Source organism: Alligator sinensis, unplaced genomic scaffold (assembly GCF_000455745.1).
Source record: "Alligator sinensis unplaced genomic scaffold, ASM45574v1 scaffold400_1, whole genome shotgun sequence".
Lineage (NCBI taxonomy): Eukaryota > Metazoa > Chordata > Crocodylia > Alligatoridae > Alligator > Alligator sinensis.
This window is the reverse complement of record NW_005841897.1, coordinates 439,847-450,026: the sequence shown is the minus strand read 5'-3', so window position 1 is coordinate 450,026 and position 10,180 is coordinate 439,847. Positions and strand designations below refer to the sequence as shown.

General features: G+C 46.5%; 3 non-coding genes across 3 annotated transcripts; 1 reads left to right on the top strand and 2 right to left on the bottom strand.

The window, feature by feature from the left end:
* Positions 1-2,061: 2,061 nt before the first annotated feature.
* On the bottom strand, positions 2,062-2,134 carry TRNAR-CCU. Its single transcript has one exon. It is a non-coding gene; the product is annotated as a tRNA-Arg (tRNA).
* Positions 2,135-3,034: 900 nt separating this feature from the next.
* Positions 3,035-3,107, bottom strand: TRNAR-UCG. Its single transcript has one exon. It is a non-coding gene; the product is annotated as a tRNA-Arg (tRNA).
* A 1,404-nt stretch (positions 3,108-4,511) lies between these two features.
* TRNAR-CCU lies at positions 4,512-4,584 on the top strand. The gene has a single exon. It is a non-coding gene; the product is annotated as a tRNA-Arg (tRNA).
* The last annotated feature ends 5,596 nt before the right edge of the window (positions 4,585-10,180 follow it).

The window sequence follows — 10,180 nt, the reverse complement described above, 5'->3', positions numbered from 1 at the left end:
GTGGTACCAAGCAGAAGAAAGCTGCTGTAGGAGATGGATGAGGGGAGGGAGCCCTCCCTGCTCTGAACAGATGGACATCCCAAAAACAGCTATGGAGAGGGTGAGCTAGAGTAAAGGACAGGGCGTTTGGGGAGTTTATTTTCTAAATGATCCCTTATGGTTTGTCTCTTAAGTGGACAGCAATTGTGCTCACAAATCTTGGGCAAAGTCTGAGCGTGGATTTTTTGCCTCCTTGAGGAAGTAAACTGTAGGGCAAAAGGTTACCACCTGGGGTGAAATACTGCGTAACACAAAAGAGAGATACAAGGCATATGATTAGCAACTGGTCTGTGTGCCTATATGCCCCAAACTGGGGTCAGTGCCTTGCTCTGCCCACTTCCAGAAACTGGTTCCAAATTTGGATCCATTCACGCCAGCTTGGTGAGTGGCTAACATGGGGAGCTCAACCAGATCTGTGAGGTGCAGGAGCCCGAAACTAGTGCTGGAAGACTTTGTGGGACAAGTGAAATTGGGAGTGCAGAAAGGGACTGGAATGGGAGCCAGTGAGGAAATGGGGTGGAACTGGGAGCCCATGTGTGCGGGGAAAGACTGAGTTCAAACAAGGCATAAGGGAGGCAGAGTGGGAATGGTTGTGCAAAGAGCCTGGGAGCTACGAACAACTGGGCGTCAGGTGGAGTGGGTAGAGCTGATAGGCAGGTATTGGGGAGGCTGGCCGGGGGCAGGAATTGCTTGGGAAAAGTGACTGAGAAAAGATCCTGGTGGGACAGGACACTGAGACAGGATTAGGTTAGTGGAACAGTGGGATTTGGAATAAGAGCCAGGGGATTCGGAAGATGGGGGAAAGAAACTAGTGAGGAGAAGAGCTGGGATAGGGACCTGAGATGAATGGGCAAAGAGACTGGGGCCAAGGAACCAGGGTGGAACTTGAAATGGCTGTCAAAGAGACTCAGACTGGGACTAGGGGTGGAGGAAGACTGGGATGGAGATGGGAGAAATGTAGGCTTCTCATATGAGGCCCCCACACTAGTAGCTACCTTTAACCTTAATCTTGCTGTGCCTCCTTCCCCCATCTGTCAAGTAGGGATTATACTCCTGCTCCCATCTGAGGTGACTGTGCCTTTAAAACCTACTGCGTGCCCAAGGGAAGACAAGTAACCTTAATTCTGCCATTTCCTAACTCTGCCATTTCCTTACTTGGAGAATTTGGTTTGCTTTGGCAAAGACGGTGATGTTCTTTTAGCATTAACTGTGCGTGGATGTGTGTGTGAACAAAGATGATACATCATGAATTCTATACGGTACAGATAAATGACTGTAATCTTCACAAAGGAGAGTTAAAACAGAGTTTCCAAGTTCATCTGATTTGAGGAAACCCATGCTCTCATTCTGTTCATAGATTCATAGTTTTTAGGGGCTGGAAGGGACCTTGTAGATGAGGGGTGGGCAATTATTTCTGAGGGAGGGCAGCTTACTGAGTTTTGGCAAGCCATCAAGGGCCGCATGACAGGCAGCCAGGGGCAGAAAAATATTAATTTTCTAAATTTTTAGGGGCCCCGCAGGCTGGATGGAAGGGCCTGGTGGACCTCATCTGGCCCCCGGGCTGCATTTTGCCCACCCCTGGTGTAGATCATCGGGTCCAGCCCCCCCTGCAGTAGGCAGGAAAAGACAACTGGGGTCAAGTAACCCCCAGCGAGGTGACTGTCCAGTGACTGTTGCAAGGAAGCCTGTTTTTTAACTGGGAAAAATCCAGTAAAACAAAATTTGGATTAAATAGAGTGAGGGAATATCCTGAGAGGATGGAGATCACTCACTGTCTGCTTCAGTCCCTGTTAAGTAACAGGATTTGGGTTTCCTTCTCCCCTGCCGCCTCCCCCCAACCCCAAAAAAGAAGTCATAGCTTAATTTGAAAAATGTTTGCTTCTGGGAACAATCAACTGAAAACTGATGCTTTAAATATGTATTCAAATGAAAATGCAGTGGGTACAAACAGAGGGTAGCATAAAACAGCACCACCTGTGTCTTGTGGATGAAATAATTTCTGAGCTCAAAGAAAAAGCCATCCACCCCAGATGGGACTCGAACCCACAATCCCTGGCTTAGGAGGCCAGTGCCTTATCCATTAGGCCACTGGGGCTTAATGGAAAGGAGTTTCATGACATAATGTGATGCTTCATACAAGCTCCCCTGGCCCCTTCCCCAGCTAGACACCAAGGTCTTTGCTGCAGATACAGGCTGCAGTGTGCTCTCTCCTGACTGCACGTGCCAGACTCGCCTCTCCCTGCACGTTGCAGCCAAGCCCAGGCAGGCCCTGCATTGCATTGCAGAGCACTCCTGAAGCAGAGGCTCCAGCACAGCATCTTTGCCCCGAGAAAAATTCCCAGTCATTTCCCTTCTTTCCTAAATTTCTTTCCTAAAATAATAATCCTGCAGGTAACACCCTCTTTTTCTCTGCAGGGGCCTAAATCTGGAGGGTGCTAGCTCTCCTAGCCACACTGATTTCTGGGTGTAAATCCTGGGCACAGTCCACACGTGCGGTGGCTATATCAGCTGCGCGTTCTCCTGCTCCTCCCTGCTTCACTTGTCATCGCACCGCTTCTTCCGAGCCAAAGCTGAAAGACAAGGATCCAGATAGTTTCCCCTTTTATTTCCGCAGGCTCTGCCTTGGTACACTCATTGATCACCTATTTTTTCCCCATCCAGCCCATCCTAGCTCTTTTTTTTAATAGAGATTGCTGTGCTGTGCTGCTCCTGGCATCAGGGGCTGTCGGGGGGCTTGCAAGTCATGTCTATGAGCAGGGACTGATTTTCATAGGGACCATTTTTGACCAGGATGGGGTGGCCTGTGTGGATCTGCTTGCTATATCAGCAATTTTCTTGCACACTGGCAGATCACACTCCAAAACTACCACCCTTCCTTCTCTCCTTGTCCTGGTGGGGTTTTTTCCCTCCCTCCCGTCATACGCATCTACTTTTCATGCGGCTCTTTTTTGAAGGAGGGCTCTTCATTCGTACTTGAGGCTTCACTAAAACAATCCGACCACGAAGGGACTCGAACCCTCAATCTTCTGATCCGAAGTCAGACGCCTTATCCATTAGGCCACGCGGTCACACTGCACTGGTGGGGCCGCGGTGCAGACAGCGTGCGCCGGGGATGAGCTCCAACGCGCCGCGCGCCGCTGCAGCCTCCTCCAGGCTTGGTCTCGAGCTCTTAGTGGCGTCTTTAAAACCCACCTGCAGGACATCATCTGCTGGACAGACTCGTAAGAAAGCACCCAGCGTTTCTTATTGCCCGTCATTTTCATTTCCGTTTGAAAAAATCTCTTTCAGGGGTCTGATAACACCGCGCTCCCCCGGGTGTAGCCGAAGTCATACGCGGAGAATCGTGTTTGCGGTGCAACCGGTGTAAGCGCCCGCGATGGTCTCTGGCAGGCAAGGTGCTGTCTGGGATCTCTTTTATCAGAGCAACTAAATGTATATATGAACATGTAATTAGACTATTTAATTAGACCAACTAAATAGATGTGTGTGTGTGTGTGTGTGTGTACACACTAAAAATGTGGTTTTATTAGACCAGCTAACTGTATATACTAAAATAAATTTAATTAGACGATTTAATTAGCCCAACTAAATGTATATATACTAAAAATGTGATTTGATTAGAGCAGCTGAATGTATATAAAATAAATGTAGACTCCTTAATTAGCCCAATTAAATGTATATACTAAAAATGTGATCTCTTTTATTAGAGCAACTAAATGTATATAAGAAAATAAATGTAGACTATTTAATTAGCCCAACGAAATGTGTGTGTATATTGTGTGTATAAATGTGATTTTTATTAGACCAGCTAAACGTATATAATAAAATAAATGTAATTAGACCAACTAAACGTTGTAGATATACTAATAATGTTCTCTCTTTGGGTACAAACACCCTTCGTGAAGGCTCCCCCCGTGCCTGGCTTGCAAAGAACAATTTCCCCAACTATTTCGGTGAGCTAACGAAGGAGAGAGACCGCCTCTCCCCGCAGACCCTTGCCCGCCGGCGCCACAACCCGCTTTGCTGCGGTTTCTTTTCCGTGCCGGGGGCTGTGCAATTGTAAAGGGAGCTGCCCCTATCCAGGTGATTGCTTGAACACAGTGGAAGAATCCGAGTAGTTTAATCCCGGCGGATTAAACTATTCCTTGTTCTGAAGGTATTTAAAACCGCCCGCTTCCCTAAACGTGAACGGGAGCAAAGGGGGCGAATTTGGCAATGACGGGAGTCGAACGCGTGATGTGCCAGCTCGCAGCGCTCCGCCTTGCGCGCTGAGCTACGCGGTCACAGGGTGGGGAAGCGGGACGGGCCGTGCTGTGCGCGCCGCGCGCTCTGCCCCTGCGGGGGCGGGGGGGCGCCTCCCTTGGGCCGCTGCGCTGAGCGCGGAGCCTGCGCGGTCCGGAGCGCACGAAACTCCGCGCCCTCCTCGCTTGCCGCAGGGTGAAGTGCTGCTGAGGCACGAGTCATTCGCCGAAGCCCCAGTGGCCTAATGGATAAGGCACTGGCCTCCTAAGCCAGGGATTGTGGGTTCGAGTCCCATCTGGGGTGCATTTGGTTTTCTTTTTACCGCACGGGCGAGCGGCGTCCTCTCTGCGCTGCAGGTGGTGCGGGCCGGCTCCGGCTCCTTACTGGCGGGGAGGACCTACCGGCGGGCTGGGGGGCTTCTCCTGCATGAATAGTAACAGCTGACACCCGAGGTGTATGTAAGCCTGCACATAGGGACAACGGATCTGTGTGTGCGTGTATATAAGAACTACTCTGTTGGTCTAATAAAAGATATCACATCTACCCAAAGAACCTTGCCTGTATATAACACACACACACACACACACACACACACACACACACACTGTGTAGGTGTGTGTCAGTGTGTAACCCCATCAGTCTAAGGACACAGGCAGACAAGGGTCTTCGAGTAGATGCAATAATATCTTGTATTAGACTAACTCAGATAGTTGGAAAAATTCTTCTTTGCAAGCTTTTGGGTACAAACACCCTTGGTCAGGCTGAGGAAGCGTCTGCAGACGGTCTGTGCTCGTGTTGATCTAATAAAAGATATCAGATTTACCCAAAGAACCTTGAACCTTGTCTGTTTGCTTGAGTATATAACACACACACACTATGTGTATATGTGTGTGTGTGTATATATATATATGTGTGTGTGTGTGCAGGGGTGTAAAGCTTGCTTAATAACTATTCTCCAACTATTTGGGTTGGTCTAATAAAAGATATCAGATTTACCCAAAGAACCTTGAACCTTGTCTGTTTGCTTGAGTATATAACACACACACACTATGTGTATATGTGTGTGTGTGGATATATATATATGTGTGTGTGTGTGTGTATGTGTATATATGTATGTATGGCATGAGATCTATGCGTCAGCCAGACATATATATATATGCAGGCATGAGATCTATGTGTGTGCATTAATATAATATAAAATAATACATAATATATGTTTGCCTCTGTGTGTGTGTGTGTGTATAATATGTTTGTGTGGGTATATATATGTGTACACATACACAAACCCAGACATAGGCATGGGCAAATTGGGTGACTGCCTGGGGCCTGGACAGAAAGGGGCCTGAAAATGAAAAAAAAAAATTTCAATTGCAAAAAACCCAAAGCTTTACTATTGCACATATACGGCACTGGCCATGTTATCAACTGAGAACGAACTATTTACAGACATTGATACCGCAGATGTGATAAGGACTTTTGCAACAAAAAAATCATTATCGCTAGCGAAGCGGGGGCCGATACTAAAAGTTTGCTTGGGGCCAGGTCCTGGGTGGGGAGCAGCAGAGGGAAGCCCCTTCCAGGGACCACCAGAGCTTCCCCATTGCTTAGCCCAGATCGCCCCCACGTGGCCATTCCACGAACCCCCTTGTCATGCCTTTGCTATTCAAAAATGGGAGTGCTTCTGAGCCTTGCTCTGTAACCTCAAGCTTTTCCTCCCCTTTCCCAACAAGGACTAGGACAAGAAGCTTTCTCTTTCCGGTGCAGTTCTGCTGTAGTGCCTCGTCTCCAGGAGCAGCGAGCTTAGAGGGCACTTGTGCAACGAGTCACCATGGAAAGCGGAATTCAGCATCAAATGCACAAGGTGGTTGTATTAGTGAGCCCTAGATTGATTCTAAATTTAATGCATCATAACTATGGTGCATGAATGTACATGTAGACGCACCCACAGCAAGATCTAGTTTCATTTAAGCCTCACAACAAACAGTCAGCCAGGGAAGTGAGGTCATGGGAGGCTTTAGGCCAACTCATCTATCCAGCTGTTTTGCTCATTTACGGCATGGCATAATGGCAGAGACCTGTCTGACATCAGGCCAGAAGGCCGACCATTCCCTTGGTAGTGCAACTATTTAACCATTTTAGTCTATCAAGCTAAATGTGGGTTAGGAAATGCAAAGAGCCATGTGTTAGGGCAGGGGTGGGCAAAATGCGGCCCAAGGGCCAGATCCAGCCCACTAGGTCATTCTATCCGGCCCATGGGGCTCCTCAAAAATTTAGAAAATTAGTATTTATCTGCCCCTGGCTGCCTGTCATGTGGCCCTCTATGGCTTGCCAAAACTCAGTAAGTGGCCCTCCACCTGAAATAATTGCCTGCCCCTGTGCTAGGGGAACCAGTGCCGTTCTTATATTAACATGAACTGTCTTGAAAAGAAGGAACAAGTCAAGCAGTCCTAAGCCACTATCACCTAGGTCCAGATTTTATGCTTGTGTGAGCTTCAAGAGGAAAATGTGGAGAACTGCTTAGGGAATAAAATAGAGGGAGCACACTGTGCATGGGAGTGATGTCAGTGGGCTCAGTCGGTATTTATGTAGAGGCTAATGAACTGTTGGCAGGAGTCCTGGGAAGGGTGACATATATTCCCTCGATGTGCTACTAGAAATCCAGAAAAGAGTTAATGCAGCCTGTGGGGTGGGTTCTCCAGGACTGCTAGGGAGGGATCTGGTCTCTTATCCAGCTCCTAGGATCAGTGTGGATCTATAGACCTGATTGCCCTGCTCCCACCAGATCTAAAACCTGCTCTTCTCCAAAAGAGCTTCAGTACCCTTGAAACTGAAGCCACTTTTTTCTGAGTTTTCAGCAGAAAAACAAGGGAAGTGAAGGGTGAGGAACATAAACACTACTGCCATTACAGCTCTTTCTTAGAGTCACAGCAGCTTTTCTTAAGCCAGGTGGGGCTTGAACCCACAATCCCTAACTTAAAGGGCTAGTGCCTTAGCTATTAGGCCACTGGGGCCTCCTTTGCCAGAAAAGGGAGCTTTAATGTATTTTATTATAGGCTAGGCCAAGAAATCCTCACTAAATAGCTGCTGCTTGTCTTTGTTATTTTGTTGATAGTAGTCAGTAGGTTGGGCTGGATTTACAATGGGCATACTGGCTCATGACACTCCTTCCTTCTTGTTCATTGTGGTAAGGCCAACTGTAGACACCACTGCTCTAACAATTTTTCATGGTTCATTAATGAGCATCTCAAAGACCTTGTCAGTCTTAGACTGGAAAAAGTACTTATTTCATGCTGTAGCCATTACAGTCGAGGAAACAGGCAAAAGGCAGGGATTTTGGTGAGAGAGCTCTTATTTGACCAACTGCATGGCTGGGATAGACTTACACAAGCTATTGAAATCCCAGCCATTAGTTCAATACAAGATATCGCCCGTAAAAATCCCTGCCTTTCTCCTAGTTACGTCATGACTTCTTGAGCCAATGGCGCTGGAGCTGATGGAAAGCTCTTGACTTTTATATATAAAGCTTTTTGCTTCAAACATTAATGACTTGGGTTTCACAAGACCTCTGTGAGCTAGCTAGGTAGTGCTTTTATTGCAGAGTGGGGGGGAAAGAGGCAAATGACCTCCCTATGACCCAGTATATACCATAGCCCACATGTGCACACATACTTAATGCTATGTCTGTAAGAAGATTAATTGAGGCTGTTTGTGTTCAGGGCACAGAACAGTTAAATATGGAGCTGTGAGTAGTGTGTGGCAGGAGGTTTGGTGCTTCTGCCACATTAAGAGTAGGTAGGTTGGGGCTGAAGGAGCCTGCAGGTGTGGAGTAGTCATCTGACCCAGGAGGAGGGTTGAGTTAAGAGAGGATATAAGCTCAGGTCCTGGAATGACCCAGCAGTAACACCTTGGAGCCTGCTGAGAGAACATCATCTCAGCAGGATGGCTGCAGTTCTCAGCTTGGAGACTAACCCCTAAAGCAGTCTGGGGGTTTTAAGGAGGAACCAAGAGGAGGAGGAGGCTCCTAGAGACCCAGGGAGCAGTCCAGAACCCAGATTGGGGGGCTGAGAGTGTAGGACTAGTGAGGGTCTAGGAACCCCAGAGAAGGGGCTAAGTCAGGGGTGGGCAATTATTTCGGGTGGAGGGCCGCTTACTGAGTTTTGGCAAGTCATCGAGGGCCGCGTGACAGGCAGCCCAGGGCAGATGAATATTAAGTTTCTAAAATTTTTAGGGGCCCCACAGGTTGGATAGAATGGCCTGGTGGGCTGGATCTGGACCCCCAGGCCGCATTTTGCCTGCCCCTGGGCTAAGTGTTAGAGAATATTAAGGAGGATGCCATCTGCAAAGCATGGGGCATGGTGTACAGTTGGAATGGAGCCATGCAATTAGCCCATAAGGCAGTGACCATAGCACCTGGTGGTCATTTAAGACAGCAATTTAGGAAGCCCTGTGGCAGCCTCCCTTATATAAAAGTAAAAAAATCAAAATCAAAATCAAGGCATAGCAGGCAACTGGAGGGTTGGTTGTCCACAAAATGAGGGATGTGGGGACTCCAGGGGCTTCACAACTAGCCCTGGAAGGACACCCTGTTGTCAGTCACCACTCCAAGAAACAAAGCTGCATGTTTTGCAGTCTAAGCAGAGTGAACAAACTATAGGTAAGAAGCAGGCAACTCTTCTTAGCCAGTCGATAGTACTTACTACGATGGAGGCCTTTTTCTTCAGTGTGGGAACTAGGAATGAAAAGGAATGAATTTGGGAAAACCCTAAATGTAAGAGCACCACTTATGAGAAACACTTCCTTTTTTAGAATATTCAAATTATTTGGAGAAGAATCTCTTACTATTGATGGTTAAGCTAGTACCCAAGGACTCCAATCAAGGATCAGATGTACTTATTGCAAGTTTGTGCAGACAATAATCCCTACCTGAGAAATCTATGGTCTAGACAAGGGTTCTCAACCACCATGGGGTGACGTGTGATCCTTTTAAGGGTGACGCAGGGTGTTGTACAATATTAGCATTGTTAAGGGAGCACTTGCATATGATTCGCAAGATAAATCCAGAGATTTCATGTAGGAATCCATAGCATCAAAAACAGTATGACCTATTGTGGGCTTTCTAAATTCTCTGCAACAGAAGAACTGCTTTTATTTTTCCATAGTCAAAGACCAAGTGAAAGCTAAGAGCTGGCATTTTTGGAGGGATCTGTTGAGTCCAGTGATGGGTGCCTTGAGTCTAAAGAGGTTGAAAGCCACTGGCCTAGATACTCCTGCTTCTGATAAACATGCTTACCCTGACAGTTTTATAAATTAACTTTAAAAATATGCAACACTTTATTCATGGATGAGAACTAACCTTGACAGAACTAGATGAGTTAGAACTAGTTAAAAAGATGCACTAAACCCAAAAGAAAAAAAAATTAGAAGCTTTCTTTTTCTGATGCTAATGTTTAAATAACATCTATGAGATTTCTTGGTCCATCATCCATTTATTGTATTGCCCATTTATTGTTGTGCCCATGATAATTCTTCTGAGCAGTTTTTGCTTGTAGGAAAGACAGACTGGAGTGCCAGGTCTGTCTGTATCTTGCTAACGCTTTCTGCTATTTAAGTCTCCAAACCTGTGACTTTTGGTTCAAAGATTGATATTATTACGTGCATCTTCAGTTGCAGAAGCTGTTCTCATATGACCACAGAAGGATTAATGATAGGAGCATGGGGAACTAAAAAAAAAAAAAAAAAGTTATGGTAGATGGTAAAAGCCTAACCATCTACTTTACCCTAAAACTTGGGCAACAGCTTTTTTTGCCAGCTTAAATATTCTTCAGTTATAGCGAAAATTCTGGTTTTACTATGTACAAAAAGCAGATGTTTAAATACTTTATTTACATTTTATTGAGAA